General features: G+C 41.0%; 1 protein-coding gene across 1 annotated transcript in view; it reads left to right on the forward strand.

Annotated features, from left to right (window-relative positions):
• Positions 1-19729, forward strand: part of AQP4 (aquaporin 4) — a 177034-nt gene that overhangs the window by 130876 nt on the left and 26429 nt on the right. The window lies entirely within an intron of this gene.

Consider the following 19729-nt stretch of genomic DNA (forward strand, 5'->3'; position numbering starts at 1 on the left):
TATATATATATGTTTATATAAAAAAACCAATCATATATATGTATATATATGATTGTTTGGCATCGGCGGTAGAGAAGAAGGGTGAGAGGAAGTGAACGATACAGTGCTCTCTAGCAAAGCCGTTCTATATCTTACACTGTAAAAGCTCCTTTCCCGACCCTTTCCGCAGACCCTATGTAACCGTAGGGAGCCCTTCTGTCATTCTTTTCCTCAGTGGACTCTCTGATGCCAGCTGGCATCCTGTGTGGTTGATTTCCAGGGACCATGTGTGTTTTTAGGTAGGAAGAACATTCTTAATGTACCTGCTCTCCCTTTTAAATGATGTCTTTTCACATTAGGACCAAAGAAGCCATCATCATCCTGGATTCCTTGGGATTTTAAATACATTTCCCGTTTATCTCCCCTGAATTACTCTATTTCTTAGACCAGCTCATGTTCACCTTTGTCATTTCTGCCTGAGTATAAATGCCAAGTGTAAGCATCACTGTTCCATTGGACACTCACCATTTCTTGGATTTAGTTTCCTAAAGGCAAGTGACCAAATCTGGACTCATCTTCCAGATGTCCAGTGTTCCCATTTTAACATTAGCATGCTTTAGGTGTAGTTGTTAGTCCTCTAATTAAACCCTAAGGATCTTATTTATTTTTATCGACAGCAGTAACACAGGCCCCTTCACTCTGTTATTCTCCTGTCTGGAATTACTATTAGGGTAACAAGTTGGCAATTAAGCCCAAAACTACAGTTATTGAACCTGGTAAACTACCCATGGATATGCATTATTGATGTGATTGTGTCCAGAAACTGCCGTAAACTTCAACGGAGACATTTTTGCACAGGACACCCAACTTTCTGATTTTCACATGTATTTGGAAATATCCATTGTCAATGGGAACATGGGGCCACTTGCTAAATTCTCTAACTTCAAGGTCTATAAATATTATCTAGCAATTCAAGAACTACTTGGACACCATTTATAATGACAAAGAGGAAAAAAGACTGTTAATTACACTTTTTTCATGAATAACTACTCTTCAAAAAGGTGTTACCTCCTAAACACTGTATATTAGTGCTTAGCTGAAGGGAATATATAAGCAGATACAGAGAATTTTTGAATATTAAAGCTCTCTTTGAAAAGATCACTTGCTGAATTAGTATAAGTTGGAATTAGTAAACTGGGGCTGCAATAAACATCCGCTACTCTGAATTCTCATTTGGCCCCTTGGGGCATCTTTAAAACTCCAGGCCTTTGTGGAATATGGTGAAGCAGAAACTTTGCCCCTGGCTAACATCCCCCGTGTGTCCTGATATTTGAAGAATGGTTGACCAAGGTGTTTAATAGTAGCTCAACCACCTGAGGACCTTAGACCAGGGCTAACATAATTTAGTTCTACCATTAGGGTCATACTGTCTCAATCTTAATCATAATCAATATAGTAATATTCATAATCATAACTAACAGTTATTCAGTACTTAAGTGCTTTTCATGCATTAATTTATTTAATCTCCATGGTCAATCTAAGTTAGGTCTTGTTATATGCACCCCCATTTCCCATGTATAATAAAGGAAGCTAAAGCAGGGTGTGCTTTAGTTAAATTACCAGCTGAAGAGGCATAGCTGGTAATTAGGTGGGGAGGCAGAATGAACCCAAGCAGCAAATACCACTACCAAACACTCTTCTTCTTTTTTTTTTTTAATTAATTTGTTTATTTGTTTTTATTTTTGGCTGTGTTGGGTCTTCGTTGCTGTGCGCAGGCTTTCTCTAGTTGTGGCGAGCAGGGGTTACTCTTCATTGCAGTGCGCAGGCTTCTCATTGTCATGGCTTCTCTTGTTGTGGAGCACGGGCTCTAGGCACGCAGGCTTCAGTAGTTGTGGCATGCGGGCTCAGTAGTTGTGGCTCGCGGGCTCTAGAGCGCAGGCTCAGTAGTTGTGGTGCACGGGCTTAGTTCCTCCATGGCATGTGGGATCTTCCCGGACCAGGGCTCGAACCCGTGTCCCCTGCATTGGCAGTTGGATTCTTAACCGCCGAACCACCAGGAAAGCCTCAAACACTCTTCTTAGAATAGTATAAACTTAACTACTTACTTTTGGTTTCTCTTACCTAAATTCAGAACAGCCAAAGGCAAGAAATATATATTGGCACCTGAAAACTTTTTTGACATTTCAAATCAGCTTATTTCTTTATTCCTGTTGAGTTAAACTGACAAATTCAAAGACTTTATAAAAAATTAGGCTTCCTCTCCCTTCTCCTTTTTTTGTCTTCTTAGTTGATCATGAGACACAAAGTTTTCAAAAAGAGAAAAAGTCGTTGGAACAAATTTAGTCTAACAGAAACAAAATGTCATTTTGACAAGAAAGTCCAGACAGATACAGCAGTGGGCAAGGTCACGGGGGATATAGTTCAAGAGGAAGGGAGTTCGGCCAGTTTTCCGCGCGTCAGCGCTTGATGGCCATTGAAGATGCTCGTGACTCAGCAAGTCAGCCAAAGGGAAAGCTCCATGACTATTGTTAGAAACTAAGCAATTGTGCTCGTATCTTTTTCCTGAGTCCCCATCCCCAGTACTAGTTTAGTAGTTAGATAACCCTAAACTAACTCAGGAAGACTGTAGAAAAGAATAGAGGAGTTGGTTGACTTAAACCAACTGAAAACCACCATGAAAAAAGTCAAATTAAATAAGTGCTCAGCTAGAAGAAGGCAGACTTTTCCTAGGCCTGCGGACGCTCTACCTGAGGAAGGCCAACTCTGAGTCCAACAAAAGAGTATTGCCCTGCATCATTTAATTCTCAGGATCGCCTCGTCCCTCCCGTCTTGGTTTTTCACCAGGATCTTATTCTTCCAGGTGAATTTCTTCAAATCCACTTAAGCGATCATTTTTTCTCATCTCTGAGCCTCTGCTCAAGTCTTACCTTCTATTGAAATACTTTCTCTCTGGACATTCATTTCATGTTAACTCACCAAGGAATCTTTTTAGACTAGTCAATTTTCAAATCTTATCTCTTCATGAACTCTCTCATCAATGGAAAAAGGCAGAATGGTCTCCTCCTGATATGACATGCATCCGATTCTTCTTCTCCTGCCAATTAATGCAGACATTCCTTCCCTTCCTTTTTTTTTTTTTTTTTTTTTTTGCTTCATGAATTTATTTGTTCATTTGCTATATCCCTCTTTATATGCATACAAAATCTCTATTGTCATTGGAATGTGTCTTAGGTCTTCCAAGAGTGTTGTTTATTTCACTTTGCATGGTTTCTAGCAAAGCATTGCATGGAAAGAGTTCCTTTAATAAATGTTTTCGTGATGTTGTGTAAAGGTTCCCCGACTGTTTCTCTTAGTGTATAATGTGTATATTTCTGCCTATGACTTTCAGGCATCTATAGGCCCAGTGGATCTAAAGAGGAGGCTCCAGAGCAGGGCAACTGGGGGAAGTGAACCAAGCCACATGCCTTTTCTATACTAACAGTCACACCTTAACCTAAAGTATAGCTGTGGACACAGCAATCTTGTATTGATACATTTCTAAGGTGACATATTTGTTTATGAAGTTTTCAGAGGAAATGTTGAAAAAATGCATAATTCCGGTCAATATAAGAGCCATTTACTGAGCACCTACTGGGTAGCAGACACCAGAAAAATACATACATCACTTGACATGAAGAGTATGTGAAAATACTAAATATTTTAGTATTTAGTAATCTTTAGTAATTTAGTAATCTAGTAATTTAGTAATCTTTAGTAATACTAAAGAGTATGTGAAAATATGAAAGTTACATATTATTCCACCCATCATTCTATAAATGAGAAAACTGAGGGTCAGAGAGGTTTAATGACTAGCTCCAGAGCCAGCTTCCCACCAAGGTCTCTCTGGCTCCAAAGCTAAGACCACACTAGCCGCCTACAGGCCAGATCTGGCCACAGATACTTTTGGTTTGACCTACAATGCATTTTATTTAATATTTGGATTAGTTGGCAACCTTTTAAATTGGGACTCTTTGGTCAGTGATGGGGAATTTCTGTTACCCTCCATCCTACCTGTCTGCCTGAAAACATGCAGAATCAAGGTCAGCCCCTTCAGGTGAGGCCAGAGCTCTCTCTTGTTCATGCTCTCCACCTAGCCATCATCACTCATTTACCTTGCCTGGCTGACTCCTAAGTGTCCCACTCTTCAATCCCTGCTCTGAAGACTATGTTCTTCCATCCACCAAGCTTCCAAAGGAAAAGCGATTTCTGAATATTTTCTTTGTCTATGTTTGCATTGTGCGATCCATGAGGTCATCACGTTTTGGGTTTCCTTATCCTCACTCGAAATACTGCTTGTCCTTTGGTCTTCTACCCAGTGTGATGGCCAAACAATATTTCATCGTTTAAAGAAATCTCTTTTGACCAACAAAAGAGATGTTGGGAGAAATCCAGTACCTTTCTTTGGCATCCTTCTGTCTTAGCCAGTGGGTACCCATGGAAATAACAGTCCTTCCCCTCCCCTTCAGCAGAGATGAGTCATTCTCCCATGCCCTCAGAACCTTGGCATCTAGGGACGAAAACTGGTTCACACTGATATATCCAGACTCTTATTCGATAACCTTCCTGCAAAAGTTCCTCCTGTTTTGAAGGTGTACTTACTCTTCCTCAACTCTGAAAATTGCCTGTTTCCCAGATTTCTCTGAGGATTTCCCTATCTGGCTCATAACACTCCTCTCCACCCCCTTCCTGCAGTTATCCTGGGTGACGTTAGCATTCCCGATGACTTTCCACCAGCTCTGTTTCTCAATGCTCTAACTTCTCTTTCTCCCACTTCAACTCTTGGACAGCTGGAGAAAACAGAAACACAGCCATGAAAATCAATAGCCACAACTTTTGTCCCCAAAGAGCAAAAAAAACTGTGGTAACCTATATAGTACTTCATTTTATCCATTCATTTCCTCAAAATATATCCAAGGCTTAGAAAAATGTTCTTCAGAAATATTTTGAATTGAAATGTACTTGGCACGCTAGAGTAATTACCGAATTAAAATGACAATATTACTAGGGTGACTGTAATTATCCTTAGGAAAAAATAAATCCTGATTTGGTTTATCAGTTCTTCAAAAAATATAATGTATGGACCACCTGGACCAAATTTTTGTTAGAAACAGATTTCTGTAGCCCACCCAGGATGCACTGAATCAGAATCTCTTGAAACCCACTTGGGAATTTTTTTTAACAATCTCCGGGGATGAGTCTTACATACAGCAAAGTTTGAGCACCACTTATATGTGTGTGATTTTTTAAAAACCCTGGTCGATTGTAAGTGGTAATAAAGCCTGCTCCTTTCATTCCATTGCTCTGTTGAAAAGTTAAAAACTCTCAACTGAGAGATGGGTCAGCAGGTGGTGGTACCAAAGCCTGGCATGGGATTTTGACCAGTGCTGAAGCAGAAACTTGGCATCTGAGGCTGCCAGCTGCAAGAACTAGAGCTGAAATGAAGTGAGTTATGGGGACAGCGCTGGACACTGCCCAGGCTTTTTGAAAGCTTTCAGGATGAAATGGGGAGATGGAAACTTTCCCCTTTTGAAACACAAAAGACAAATGTGTACTGAGGGCAATTCTGGCAACTCAACTCCACACTAAACCAAGTGAAGACAGGATGAGTTTCTCCAATAAAAAATAAAAAACCTTTTTCAAATTGAACTAAGATGATTGAAAATGGAAAATATTTGCTATTTGGGTTATTAGTTTGAAAGCAAGTGCCCCAGGAAATATTTTGCAATTAACTTAAATCATAAGAATGTACATTTCTTGGGCTTCATTAAAGAATTTGTCTCTCCTTTCCTTTCTGTGAGGTTGAACCACATAACATTGTCAACATCTGAGTACTTCTGACATACAATCACAGCATTTTTAATGTTCCCACTCTGAGTTCTACTGCTGCCTACCAAATTCTAGCTACACTAGCATTTGCCTGGGGTATTAGAAATCGCCTCTGGAAAACGCCCTACCCCTCACCACTCTTCCCTTTTCTTTTCTCTTTTTTCCTTTTTAAATGTTTGATTGCGGTTAAATACATATAACCTAAAATTTACCATCTTAACCATTTTTAATTCGTCATGCAACCATCACCACCATCCGTCTCCAGAATTCTTTTCATCCTCAAAACTGAAGTGTCATACCCATTATTATTTAAATAACTCCCTCTCCCCTTCCTCCAGCCCCCGGTAACCGCATTCTACTTTGCATCTCTATGAATTTGACTACTCTAGGTACACCATATAAGTGGAATCATACAGTTTCTGACCTTTTGTGACTGGTTTCTTTCACTCAGCAAAATGTCCTCAAGGATCACCCATGCTGGAGACATGTCAGAATTGCCCTCCTTTTAAAACTGAATAATGTTCCCTTGTACATATAACTTCTCCCTTTAATCCACTCTGCACACTTCGAAAACAAACTTCCTACAGCGTCATTCTGCTCCCAGCTTCTCATTGCCTGGCTTTAAGACCCTCAGCAATATAACTTTTACCCAGTATTACCTGATAATGGCATCAGACCCATTATTATCCAGCCAAATTGAACTATCACATTCCCTGAAAATATCCTTGCTCTTCTCCCTATTTTGTTCCTACTATTTGCACTGCCTGTGGTGTCCATTCTTCTCTCTCTTAAATGGCCTCCTCACAGGCCCCCTCCAACATGATGCTGCCTCCCATCCCCCCATTCTAACCCCATCCCTCCCTCCCCGCCATCACCATCCCTCACTCAGCTGCTTCTCCCACTCTGCCTGGGGAATCTCTTCCGTTCCCCTTGCTGTAACTCCACCCATAGACTGATGGCTCCCAAATCCCTGTCTCTAGCCCACATGTCTGTAGTGGACCTTGACTCAGATTTCCAACTTCCTGCTGGACCTCTTCACCTAGATGGCCCATGGGCACTCCCAGCTCCACATGACGGAAGCTGAACTCATCATCTAAGCCCCAAACCCGTTTTTTTCCTTATTTGATGCCATCACCATTCATCTCCTCTGTCTCCCATGACAGGAGCCGAGGAGTCAAGCCAGACCTCTCCCTGCGCTGACCCCCCCATAGCCAGAGGCAAGCCCACTAACTTCACCACCTACATCTTCCTCAAGCTTCTCCTCTCCTCCCATCCAGTCTGCTACTTTCCTAGTTCAAACCCTCACCCTGTCTGGCCTGCAACACTGCAATACTTTCTAACTGTCCTCCCACCCTTGTTCTCAACGCCATCCTCCATACTGCCATATTCACTCTAAGATGTAAACCCAAGCCTGGCATTTCTCCACTTAAAGCTCCTTAGTAGTGCCAATCATCCAACTTTGTCTCCTAACACATGCGCAGTGTCCTCCATGATCCTAATTCTTCTCCAACCACATTTTCTGCCAGTTCCTACCTCCCTGCTTCCTCTCCAACGACCTAGAATGGCCGTGATCCCCGGACAGTGGGTGGTTTCCTGCCTCCTGCCTTTGCTCATCCTGTCCCCTCTGCTGGAGCATCATCTACCCTCCATTCACCTCCTGAGGCCTCCTAATCCCTAACCTCAGCTCGGACAGGCATCCCTGGCCTCTGCCTTGGCTCGCATGAGATGCCCTGCTCCTGTGTTACTGGGAAGCAAAATCCTATGGTGGTTAAGAGCTGGGGCTTGTCATACATAAGAACTGGGTTTGAATCCCATGTCTTCAACTTTCAAACTTTGGGACTTCTCCAATTTATTTAACTTCTCTGAGTGCTAGTTTTCTCATATCAAAAATGAGGATAGCAATGCCTACCTTGTAAGGTTATTGTGAGGAATAAGTGGGAAACTTGTGTAAAGTGTTTAATAAGTGCTCAATGAATTATAACTACTGTTATTATCCCATTAGACCCTCGCGTATCTCTATCTTTGCACTTATAGAATTCTAATTGTTTCTGTATGTGTCTGGCTCCCCCAGTACACTGAATTCCTTGTCTTGTTCATCTCTGTAACCTCAGAGAAGGCACTCACTAAATATTTGTTGAAGAAATGAATGCAGGAACGAATCTCGCACGCCTACCCCTATGCTGGCATTGCACTGCGTCCTTCCTTTATGGCATTATGACTTGTATTATGACTATATGAAAATGTGTCTTAACTTTTCTGTTAGATTCTAAGTTACCTGAGGGCAGAAACCATGTCTCGCTCAATAAATGTACGTGTAATTGAATTTCAGACTTTCAAGTGTTGATTCTTTTTAATAAGATAATCGTCTAAAATAGTGGGCTTTCTAACCACAACGTAGAAACGAATAAGAAAAACCTGTCACACCTGCCATCTTCAGCCCCTTTCTTTCCGTTACCTCTATGTCCTGACTGGGCTGAGCCTCGATCTCCTCAGATAAACACACTGTTCCCCATCTTAGGGCCTTTCTGAGCATCTGGTGCCAATGCACATGCAACCTGTAGGTAGAGGATAGTTAATACCTGATGGGGAGAGCTTTTGATCAATGGGAAGTGGGACCAAGTGGACATATTACTCTCCCTTTATTTCCTCAACAGACAGTACAGAGACTTTTTTTTTCCAGTGGTTCTACTGGCAGCCAACTAGACATCGCATCCTCACGGTGGCCACCCTCCCGTCCCTGATTCACTCCACTGACCCTCACTTCAGCTCCCTGGGGTTGTACTGATTGTACCAATTCAGGACGAGCATGTAAGACCTCTGCCTCAGATGCTGCCTTCTTGGGAACCGGGATGTAGTAGTTTCCTACAGCTGCTATAACAAAGTACCTAAAACTGGGTGCCTTAAAACAACAGAGATTTAGTTTCTCACAGTTCAGGAGGCCAGAAGTCTGAAATCAAACTTTCTGTTTGGTTAGCTCCTTATGGAGACTCTGAGGGAGGATTTGTCCCATGCCTTTCTCCTAGCTTCTGGTGATTGCCAGCAAACCTTGGCTTTTCTCATCTTGTAGCTTCATCCCTCCAATCTCGGCCTCCATCATCAAATGGCATTCTTCCCGGGGTGCTTGTGGGTCTCTTCAGGTGGCCTTCTTGTAAGGGCACCACTCACTGAATTTAGGGCTCACCCTAATCCCCTATGACTTCATCTTAACAACTAATTTCATCTGCAAAGACCCTATTTCCAAATACGGTTAACTTTCAAGGTTCCAAGTGGTCATGAATATTCAGAACGCTCGTCCAGTGTACTGGGCTACAACAGTGGGAGCCAAGAGTGATGTGACGGTAATCCCTAACAAGCAGGGGCATCACAGTTACTAAGGCTTTTACCTGTGGTTAGTGAGTGGTTAGATGAGGTTCAAGTGGAAGGTGAGTCATTGAAATATGCAGTGTCTGGACCATGATAATTATAAGGGCTGTGGAGTAGGCTGGCTTCTTCTAACAGCATTTGAAACCTTGAAGAAGGAAGATATAGGCTCAGGGTGGACTACTGCCAACTCAGGGTATTCTTTCAAAGCCAGAGAGCCTATGACAGCTTTGAAGAAGACTTTCAACTCCTGAAGCATCAGGGCAGATTATGCTGCAAAATCAGGCCCAGGATCAAACTGTGATGGTGGCTGAGTTGAACACTAAGATCTGGGATGGGAGTTCTTTAGATAGAAGAGTCTTGAACATCCAGCCAAGCAGGAGCAACCCCCTTCCCCTTGCCTGACAACAACCTCACCTTCCATGAAGGTCACACAGAAACACACCGAAGGCAGGGATAAGACGATGCTTATTTTCCTCAAGATCTTCCATTACCCCCTTCATTACCTCCAGGCTGATACTAAGATCAGCACAGCCCAACAGGGGACATTCTGGTATAAAATAGTTTGCATGCTGAAAGCATCACCAATATCAATCAGCAGGAATCAGAAGAACACATGTGAGAGTGAAATTTGAGGGTGTTGGTTAGGTGGGGACAAGATGAAATACAAAGTTGGAAAGGGCACAATTTATGGACATGGTGGAACTACCTATGTTGTTCTTGCAAAGATTCCTGGAGCTAATCCTAATGGTTGGTACGGTTCCTTGAATGTTGGGTATGAATATGGCCTACAGAAAATAAATGGAGATGCCAGAACTTTGGGCACAGTACCAAGGAAGGGATCAGACGCCTCCAGATGGGAAATTGTCAAAATGGACTTAATGTGTAAAACCGTGGAACTCACCACTGGACCATGATAACCAGGACAGATCACAAAACACTCCTTTCTCTAAGGCAATACGGAATGCACTAGTGAGTACAAGCTCATTTTTGAGAAGCTCAACAAATTTTTCTGTAGGGCATTTTTGAGAAGCTCAACAAATTTTTCTGTAGGGCAGGATTGACAGTTGAAGATGCTGTAAGAGAACTGGACACTATAACATGACTGGGGATGATGGTGTGGGGATGGTAGAAGCCAGGTGTACACTGGGCTTTCTGAGACAAGGTAGATGTGGTTCCCATAATGGGTGAGAAGACTGGGGTGGTAATCAGGGGGCTGGATCTGCAGTGATCTGTAGCAATGGTTAATAGATCATTTGAATCTGGAGGCAAGATGGATGGCCAGCTGATCACGATGTTTCTCAATTTATGTAATCAAAGCACTTGAGAGGAGAGAGCAGATGGTGAAATCCTCTGCTTCAGTGAAAAAGCATGGATGTTCGTGCAGTTTCCAGACCTATGCTGGTCTACAGACAGAGCTCCTTGGTTGAAACGAAGATCTTATCCCCTTGAGAAAGGGCCTTGCAAAACTATGACAAGAGGACATGGTAAAAATTCCCCCAGTCTTTTCAAAAAGGGACTTGCCATCATTTGTTATGATAACTACACTTTGGGAAGATACCCAGACTTTTCCAGGGCTGTAAGATACAGGGTCTGAAATAACATTGATACCTAAGGATGCAAAACGCCATCACGATCCTCCAGTTAGAGTACAGGCTTGTGGAGACCTAGTGATAAATGGAATTTCAACCTGTATCTATTTTTCAGTGAGTCCAATGGGTTCACAGACCTACCCTGTGTTTGTTTTCTCTGTCTCTGAGTTTGTAATTGGGAATAGATATACTTAGAAGTGGCATAATTCTCACATTGGTCCCCTTAGCTGTGTGGTCCTGGCCATTATGATAGGAAAAGATGAGTGGAATCCCCTAAAACTGCTTCCACCCTTGGCCAAGATGCTAAATCAGAAACTCCACATCCCAGGAGTACTTTCAGATTTTAAGTCCTCAAATACTTAAAAGATGCAAGGGCGATACTCTCCATCACCTCCCTATTCAAGAGCTACTGTAATCTAAACCAAAGGATAGCTGGCCAGACATGGTGTCTTTGCTGCATCAAATCAGCACCGCCTCTGACATCTGCTTTGTGGATTTTGATCTAGGGAAAGCATTCTTCTCTTTCAATAGAAAAGATCAAACACAGATCACCTTCACACAAAAGAGAGAATATTCACTTTCTTGCTCCAAGGCTATGTTAATTCTGTTGCCTTTTGTTGGAGTATGCTCCACAGAGAGCTTGATTACCTTGACATTCTGCAAATCATCACATTGGCTCACTCTACTGATAACATCATGTTAATTTGCCCTGTAGAACAGGAAATGGCAAGTTCCCCAGATGTCCTAGAAAGATACATGTGTGCAACAGAGTGGGAGGTAAAACCCTGAAATTTTAAGAGTCTCCCACATCAGTAAAGGTTTTGGAGGTATAACACTCTGGGAGATGTGGGGCATTGCCTCTACGGAAATGACAAGTTGTTGTACCTTGCATCTCTCACCACTAAGAAGGAGGCTGAGTTCATGGTGTACCTCCTTGGATTTTAGAGGCAGCAAATACTGTACTTGGGGATACTGGTCTGATCCATGTTGGGAGACACTCAGGGGACTGCCAGTTCAGGGGCAGCTCAGACCAAGAGAGGACCCGGAAGCAAGCCCAGGCTAGGGTGAAAGCTGCTCTGTCACTTGGCAACATGACCCAGCATGTCTGATAGTACCAGATGTGCCTACGATGGATAAAGATGCTATAAGAATTTCTGGCAAGTCCCAACAGAAGAGCTGCAACACATGCCTCTTGGGTTCTGGAGCAAATCCATGCCTTCAGCAGTTTTAGACTACTCTCCTTTTGGAAAATAGTTGTTGACACCTAAGAGAGAAAGTACCTGACCATGGGATGCCTATGGAACTCCAGTAACTGGAGCTTCCTATTAAGAATGGAGTGTTATCAGATCCACAAAGTTATAAGGTCAGATATGCGCAGCAGCGATCCAATATACAGCAGAAATATTCTATTTATAATCAGGCCTGGCAGTTCTAGAAGGTGTGAGCAAATCACATAAATAGGTGGTAAATAGGCGACTTATATTCCCATGCCACCTGCCTCTGTTGCATGGATGTTTCTCCATCAACTCACACCTATGGTCTGAAGGTGACCAACTGATAGAAGAAATAACCCGGGCCTGGTTCACAGCTGGCTTAATGTGATATGTTGTTTTCACAAACATAGACAGCAACCCCATTATAGCCCCTCGGGGTGGTTCTTAAGGACAGTGGCAAAAGTAATTTCCTGCAGATGAGAAAGCTATAAGAAAATATATATGGTCAACCACTTTGCATGGAAGGAGGACCCTGAGAGGTAGACATGCAAGGGTCTCTAGGTAGAGACCAGTAGTATCAATAGCTCAGCTCTGTTCAAGAAAAGGCCCGAAAAAAAATGAGGTTGAAAGAATAAGGAAAATGAGATCTACAGAGAAGATACGTGGACATATGAGAATGGCACAAACAGTGCATGAAGATCTTTGTGTCTCAGGAACATCCATCCCAAGGGAATCTCTCAACAATCACGTAGACAGAAGGGCTATCAGTTTGCCTCTCAGCTTTGCCTCCCCGGTGTTGGTACAGCGGGTGCATGAGTGGAGTGACCGTGAGAGCAGGGATGGAGGCATTGCATGGGTCCCACAGCGAGACTCCCTGTCACCAACACAGATCGAGCTCCTGCCACTACTGAAGGCCCTCTCTGCTTGCAGCAAAGACTAGGCAGCTACTTGCCATCCACTGATTCCACTGCACCTGTTCCACTCTGGAGGGAGCAGCAATTTGTCCTACTGGAATCTGTATCTGTTCCAAATGTAGGTTTGCCCTTCGTGTCAGGACACTCAGAAAGACTGATCTACCAACAGGTGTCCCACCCAACACTGCCTCCAATCAAGAGATTCATTTTTTGGCAAATGAGGTATGACGGTGGGTGCACAACCATGGAATCCACTAGACTGACCATGTATTGCTTTCCCCAGAAGTAGCCAACAAAAGATGGAATGGCCTGTTTGTTAGAGACTCAGCTAAGGCACCAGCTTGAGAAATACACCTGTCTGAGTTGGGTCCTCGTCCTTCAGGATACAGCATATATACTGAATGATAGAGCTGTGTCCCAATAACTGGAATACGAGGCTGTTTCTCTCTTCATTACTCACAGCGAATGACTTGCAGAATTTGTGTTTCCCATTCCTGGAAACTTAGACCACTGGGTTTGATTTACTGGTTCCCGGAGAGGAAATTTTCAACAAGGAGAAATGATAAAGTCCCATTAAGTTTCTGAACACTTTGGACTCCTCTGCCACTGGGGGTGGAGGAGGGGGGAGCGCGGGGGGAAGGCAAAGAAAGGAGTCACTCTACTGGCAAGGGGATTTGACTCTGATTCCATAAGAAACTAGAGATGCTTCTGCCCAATAGGGACAGGAAGGAGGAAGTCTAGAACCCAGGGGACTCTTGGAAGGTCTCTTAGTGCATTCACACCCAGGGAGAACAGAAAATAAGCAATGGCAGCAATCCCAGTCCTCCGAGCAAAAAGCAACTAAATGTCTCACATCCCTGAAGGATGCCAATCTGGGTGGTGACACCAGACGAGTAACCCAAACAACGAAAAGTGCTGGCTGAGGATCAGGAGGTTTAGAATGGGGGATTGAGGAGGGAGGTGATGAATATCTATTGTGATTTTGGAAAAAAGCTGTACCAGAAGGGAGCCTTCTTTTTTATTCTCTTAGAAATGTTGGTTTTGTAGGAGGCGTTCTGTGTGATTAAATTGATAACTCCTCTCTTGGGGAGAAAGTGAGGACAATAGATTTCTGACAGGTTCCCCTGGGTCTCTCAGTATGGTCATTAGAGTTACCTTCTTAGAACATAAACACCATTCTCTTATCTAAACCTTGCTGATGGCAGGAGACACAACAAATGAACTGGGCTGATAGTAAAATACTATGCAAGCTCCACAAATCACATTTTCGAGGAATATTCATGAAATGAAAATATGCTCATGACAAAGGAGAAGGGCAAATCATAAATGAGTCTGTACAGTAGGGTTTCACTTGTTAAATACCATAAGTATGTTTTCAAATGTGTATTTCTGGGGTAATGTTTTTGGAATAGAGTCCGATTCTTTTTCCTTGCATTTCTGTGTCTGGGACCTGTCCGCATTCAGGGGCTGGGGCTGGGCATCTAGGATGAGACCTGTTCTTGCAGAAAGAAGAAATGCAAAGAGGAGGAGAAATACAAAGGCAATATTCAGCTTTTGGTTATTGAAGCAGAATTTTTTGAAATAGTCTTGAAATCTACTCTTTACCAAGACAAGAATTGATTTTTAGGAGTTCTTTTAGCTCCCAACCAAGCTCTAAATATAAGAAACCATATTGATGACCAGATCACAGAATTGCATCGCTATGAACGAAAACTCAGGGTCAAAGAGAGAGCAGTGGTTCTCGAACTTTTGATCTCAGAACGCTTTCACAATTCTTTAAAATTATGGAGGACCCTAATCATTTCTATTTTAACTACTGATAGATATTTGTTTATGTGGATTATATCTATTGACAGTCACTATATGCCATAGACTGAATGCTTGTGTTCCCCCCAAATTCATATGCTAAGACCTAATTTCCAATGTGATGCCATTTGGAATAAAGTCATTGAGAGGTAATTAGGGTTAGATTAGGTCATGAGGGTAGAGCTCTCATGATGAGATTAACACCCTTATAAAAAGGGAATAAGACATGAGAACTTTCTCTCTGTCATGTAAGTATACAGCAAGAAGATGGCCATCTGCAAACCAGGAAGAGAGTTCTCACCAGACACTGCCACCTTGATCTTGGACTTCCAGCCTCTAGAACTGTGGGAAATATATGTCTATTGTTTAAGCCTCTGATAATGTGTTATAGTAGCCCAAGCTTAGGTACCATCTTAGAAATTAAAACTGAGAAAATTTTAAAATATTTATTTATTAATTCACCTAAGATAAAAATAACTCCACCACATTGTCAACTACATAGTTTTATGAAAGAAACTTTTTCCAACTTCAAAAGAATGAGTAAGAAGAGTGGCATTATTTATATTTTGGCAAATCTATTTAATGTTTGGCTTAATGGAAGACAGCTGGATTCTCCGATCTGTTTCCAATCTTGTGGTATTATTGTTTGGGTTAAAATATAGGAAAACAAATCCAGCCTCACACAGATATGTATCTGGAAGAAGAAGTATTTTAATAGCCTTTTCAGATAACTGTGGATATTCTTTGATACTATGCCAAAACTCGACAATTAATACTTTCTTAAATGCTAGTTACAACTTGGAATCTGAAACCATATCAGTGAACATTCATACTGCTACATTAGAGTTCATTCATTTATCTTGAACTCCAAATGAATCTTTAACCCATGCATGATTTTAAACATTATGCATTGATCATTTGGAGAATATTAGTTCACTGAGTTATGTAGAATTTCCTAATGTTTATATACTTCATTATACAATATCAAAAATCACCATCATCGCAAATCTCATCAGAAAAATTTTGAAGTATCGGGAAGCTGTCAACTTCATATGGTGGTGGATACACATTTTCTAAACTTCTACTTTTGGGTTGAAAGCTCAAATTTTGTTCTTGGCAACAAATACTTCCAGTTGTTTTCCTTGAAATGACAGGCTCACTTCATTCATTTTTGAGAAAATGTCCACCAAAAATGCAAGTCTGACTACTCAGTTTGTCTATCAGTTGTTCTTTCAAGTAAAAATGGTGTTCCATGAAAAAAAATTGCTAATTCAGCTCACAACTCAAATAATTACATAAGTGCATTTCCTCAAAATACCCATTGTGTTTCAACATAAATTAGAAGTACTTTATTTGTACTTCCTAGTTAGCCGCACAGAAAATTCAAAAGATGTGTAATCAAAAGTTGAGATTTTATATATATATTGCTTTATCAAGGACATTCCTGAATGAAATTAGCAGGTTAGTTTTGTTTTAATTTCTTCTTTGTCTCTTGAGGTTTTGTGTGTGTGTGTGTGTGTGTGTGTGTGTGATGGATACTGTATAGCACAAGGAACTATATTCAATATCCTGTGATAAACCACAATAGAAAATAATATGAAAAAGAATATATATATGAATGAGTCACTTCGCTGTACAGCAGAAATTAACATTGTAAACCAACTATACTTCAATAAATTTTTTTTAGAAAAAAAGGAGTAAATGAAGGTAAGATTAAAAAAAAGAAAGAAAGAAAAGGAACCAGATGAATCAGGGGCATCTTGCAGTCACTGGTAAGGAGTAAATCAGAGCAGCCCTTCTGCCCCTGAGGTCAGGGTCACTGCCAGAAGGGTACAAGGACTTGCTTCATACACTCAGTTGTGACCTTGGAAAGGGGAGGGGAAAGGAGCAGAAATCTGGAAGACTGAGCATTTAACTAGAGTCTAGCTCATCCAAACGAAACTATTTAAACTAGCCTTGATAGAGGCTGAAACTCAGAAAAGATTGAATATTGAAACAGAAAGTAAGTATTTTTAAGACTGAGATATAACTCATGATTGAGCAAAGTCCCCCTACTAGCCATCAGGTTAGGACCTCCAAAGGGACTATAGAATGCCCTATAGAAAGCAGTCCTTGTCTGAATAAATCAAAAAACTAAAAAGAAGTATGTTCATTGTTACCAGGGGTTAACTCTGGGTGGTGGAATTATGGATGGCTTTATTGTCTTTTCAGGCTTATCTGAATGCTGTTAATTTTTTATAATAAGGAATCATTATTTTAATAATCAGAAAATAGGAGGTGATGTCATATTACCTGAAAGATATTGTTCACATTTCTGAGCCTGGTGGAAAAACACCCTCCTTCTACCCTGCTTTACCTCCTCATCTTCCTCTCCACCCACTGCACCTCATTGCCAAGCGACTCCCTGGGCCCCACTGGCCAAGTCTGCTCAGGGTTCTGAAAATTTCTAGCAATATATGCATACTTAATCTTAAATGGAGAAACAGACCTCTATAGCAAAGGGTAGGTCAAAGCTCATACAACATTTGTATTACCGCCCCAAATATCTTTACATAAAACAATATCAGTAGTCACTTTCAAAAATTCACGAGGTTAGCTAATCGAAACAATAAAATTACAGCATAATAATTTTTAAAAATTTAGCAACTTCTTAGAGCTGCATCATTTAATAAGTAGCCACTTAGCCACATGTTGGCTACTGGGTACCTGAAATGGGGCTGGTAAAACTGAGAAATTGATTTTTCAATTTTATTTCCTTTTAATTAGTTTAAAATAAAAACTGTTAATTCAGTTATTGGAAATTTTTAAACTATGTTTGTGAATCTACCCTTTCGAATGTAAGTATTATGATATCTGAATACCAGTCAAGTACAGTCCTCCCTCAGCATCTGCTGGGGATTGGTTCCAGGACCCTCTGTGGACACCAAAATCCATGGATGCCCAAGTCCCATAGCTAGACCTCCATATCCATGGTTTCACATCTGGGAATTCAACCAACCTAGGATCGTGTAGTACTGTATATTTTTATTGAAAATCATTCATGTATAAGTGGACTTGGGCAGTCCAAACCTGTGCTGTTCAAGGGTCAACTGTATTTCCAATGAAAATTTAGCTTCCAAATGGAAAGAGACTGTAAGTGTACAATATTTACAAAATTTAAACACTTAGTAAGAAAAAATGTAAAGTGTTTCATTACTAATTTTTTATATTGATTTCTTATTGCAGTGATAGTATGTTACATATATTGGATTAAATAAAATACAGTATTATAATTAAGTTTACATGTTGGTTTTTACTTTTTTTATTATAGTTACTAGAAATGTTTAATTATATATGGCTGACATTATATTTCTACTGGAGAGTGCCAACTTCAAGCTGGTTGAGGTATAGTTAGACATAAAATAATTTTGTTTACTTTTGACTGTTACTATAGGTCTATTTAAAAATCCTTCCGTATCTCAACCGGAAATATTGTTCTTTTTCTCAAAAGTTGCCTCTTTTAAATGCTATAATCTCCAAGCTACCTAACCAGGTACCTGTAGTGTGTGAGAAGATTAATACTTACGATGAATATGTACTTATGAGGAGTATGATGATGTTATTGCAATGTTGTTGCTAGGACATTTCTTTAAACCTAGAAAGTTCTGTCTTTCTTTCCAAGCCAGGCTAGCGGAAAATGGCTCCAGACATTGGGTACTTTTGTATAAAGCTAACAGTAGTTTTGTTTTCTATTTGTCATTATGACTCAATCCTCTTTGTCTTGGCTTTGTGGTGAAGGGTTGAACAATTAAAATTTCCCAGAGGTCCCCTTTTTAACTCTCAACAAAGCCCTAGCAAATGCTTCTGTGTCTTATTCACAGCAATGGTTTTTGCCTTTCAATGAAAAAGTAAAACTGGGAATAGTTTTCAGAGCTTTCAGAACTTTTTCCATTGAAATGCAAACACTCCTCTGGTGCCTCTGAAAATTCTGAGAAATTGTTGGGTTTTGGCGATGTTTCCAGAAAACCTGGCATTCTTCTCCTGTTCATGGCTGGTTTAAGTCCTTCTCTTTCCAAGTACATTCAAGTAAAGTCAGCAGTTGAGATTGTCTCTTGCAGGGCAAACTCCCAACTTGAACACTGAACAAAAGGGTAACTTTTTCATTCCAAATTTGGGATTGTGACCAGTAAACCTCGCAACCTTACCTTGGCACTTCTCTCCAAATGCAACTTAGCTTCTAACATGCACCTTCTCCTCAGCCCTCCCCATGAACTGCCTTGTAGGCAGCGTTTGCAATGACTAGACACACACCCCAACAAGTCACTCATATGTTATAAAGATAATGACAGATACTGGCTTGGATTTCTTGGATTCTCTAATGCAGCCATCCTAACTTGTCTAAAAATTCTTCATCCATAATTTTCAGCATGCCACCCAGCCCATGCTCTCTATTCCAAAGTTTCAGTGTAAAATGAAGCCACCCATCTTTTCTATCTTCGTTTCCTCAATAGCAGTAGTCTGAATAGGGAAACCAAGAAAGTGATTGCCAAGCATTCGATTAACACATCACCAGACTCTGATCTGGTATAGAATCAATGCAGATATGTCCTCCTTATTTACTGTCTATAATGTACAACCTTGCTTCTGTTATGCCATCATATAATAATAATTTGAAAGGTGATGTTATTTACTGTTCTGCATGTATTTATCTCAACTCAAGAGCAGGAATCATGTCTGGTTTTCCTTTCATGGATCATAGTTTAAGTCCAGTGGATACTTATTTAATGATTGTCGCTTAAGAAACAGTTAACCTAACAGCTCCTAGCATGTTAGGGAAACAAACAGGGCCAATTCATGCTCAGGTAGAAAATAAGAAGATCTCATCTGGGGTGGAGCTAAAAGTGGCTAATGCATGTGGAAGAAAAGCAAGAAAAAACTAAGAAGGGATAAGCTCTCTTCTATTAGATGCCCTGCAACCTTTTGATTTAGTAAATCATCTTCAATCTCTATATTCACCAAG

This window comes from Balaenoptera borealis (genome assembly GCF_965194805.1).
Source record: "Balaenoptera borealis genome assembly, chromosome: 14".
Classification (NCBI taxonomy): Eukaryota; Metazoa; Chordata; class Mammalia; order Artiodactyla; family Balaenopteridae; genus Balaenoptera; species Balaenoptera borealis.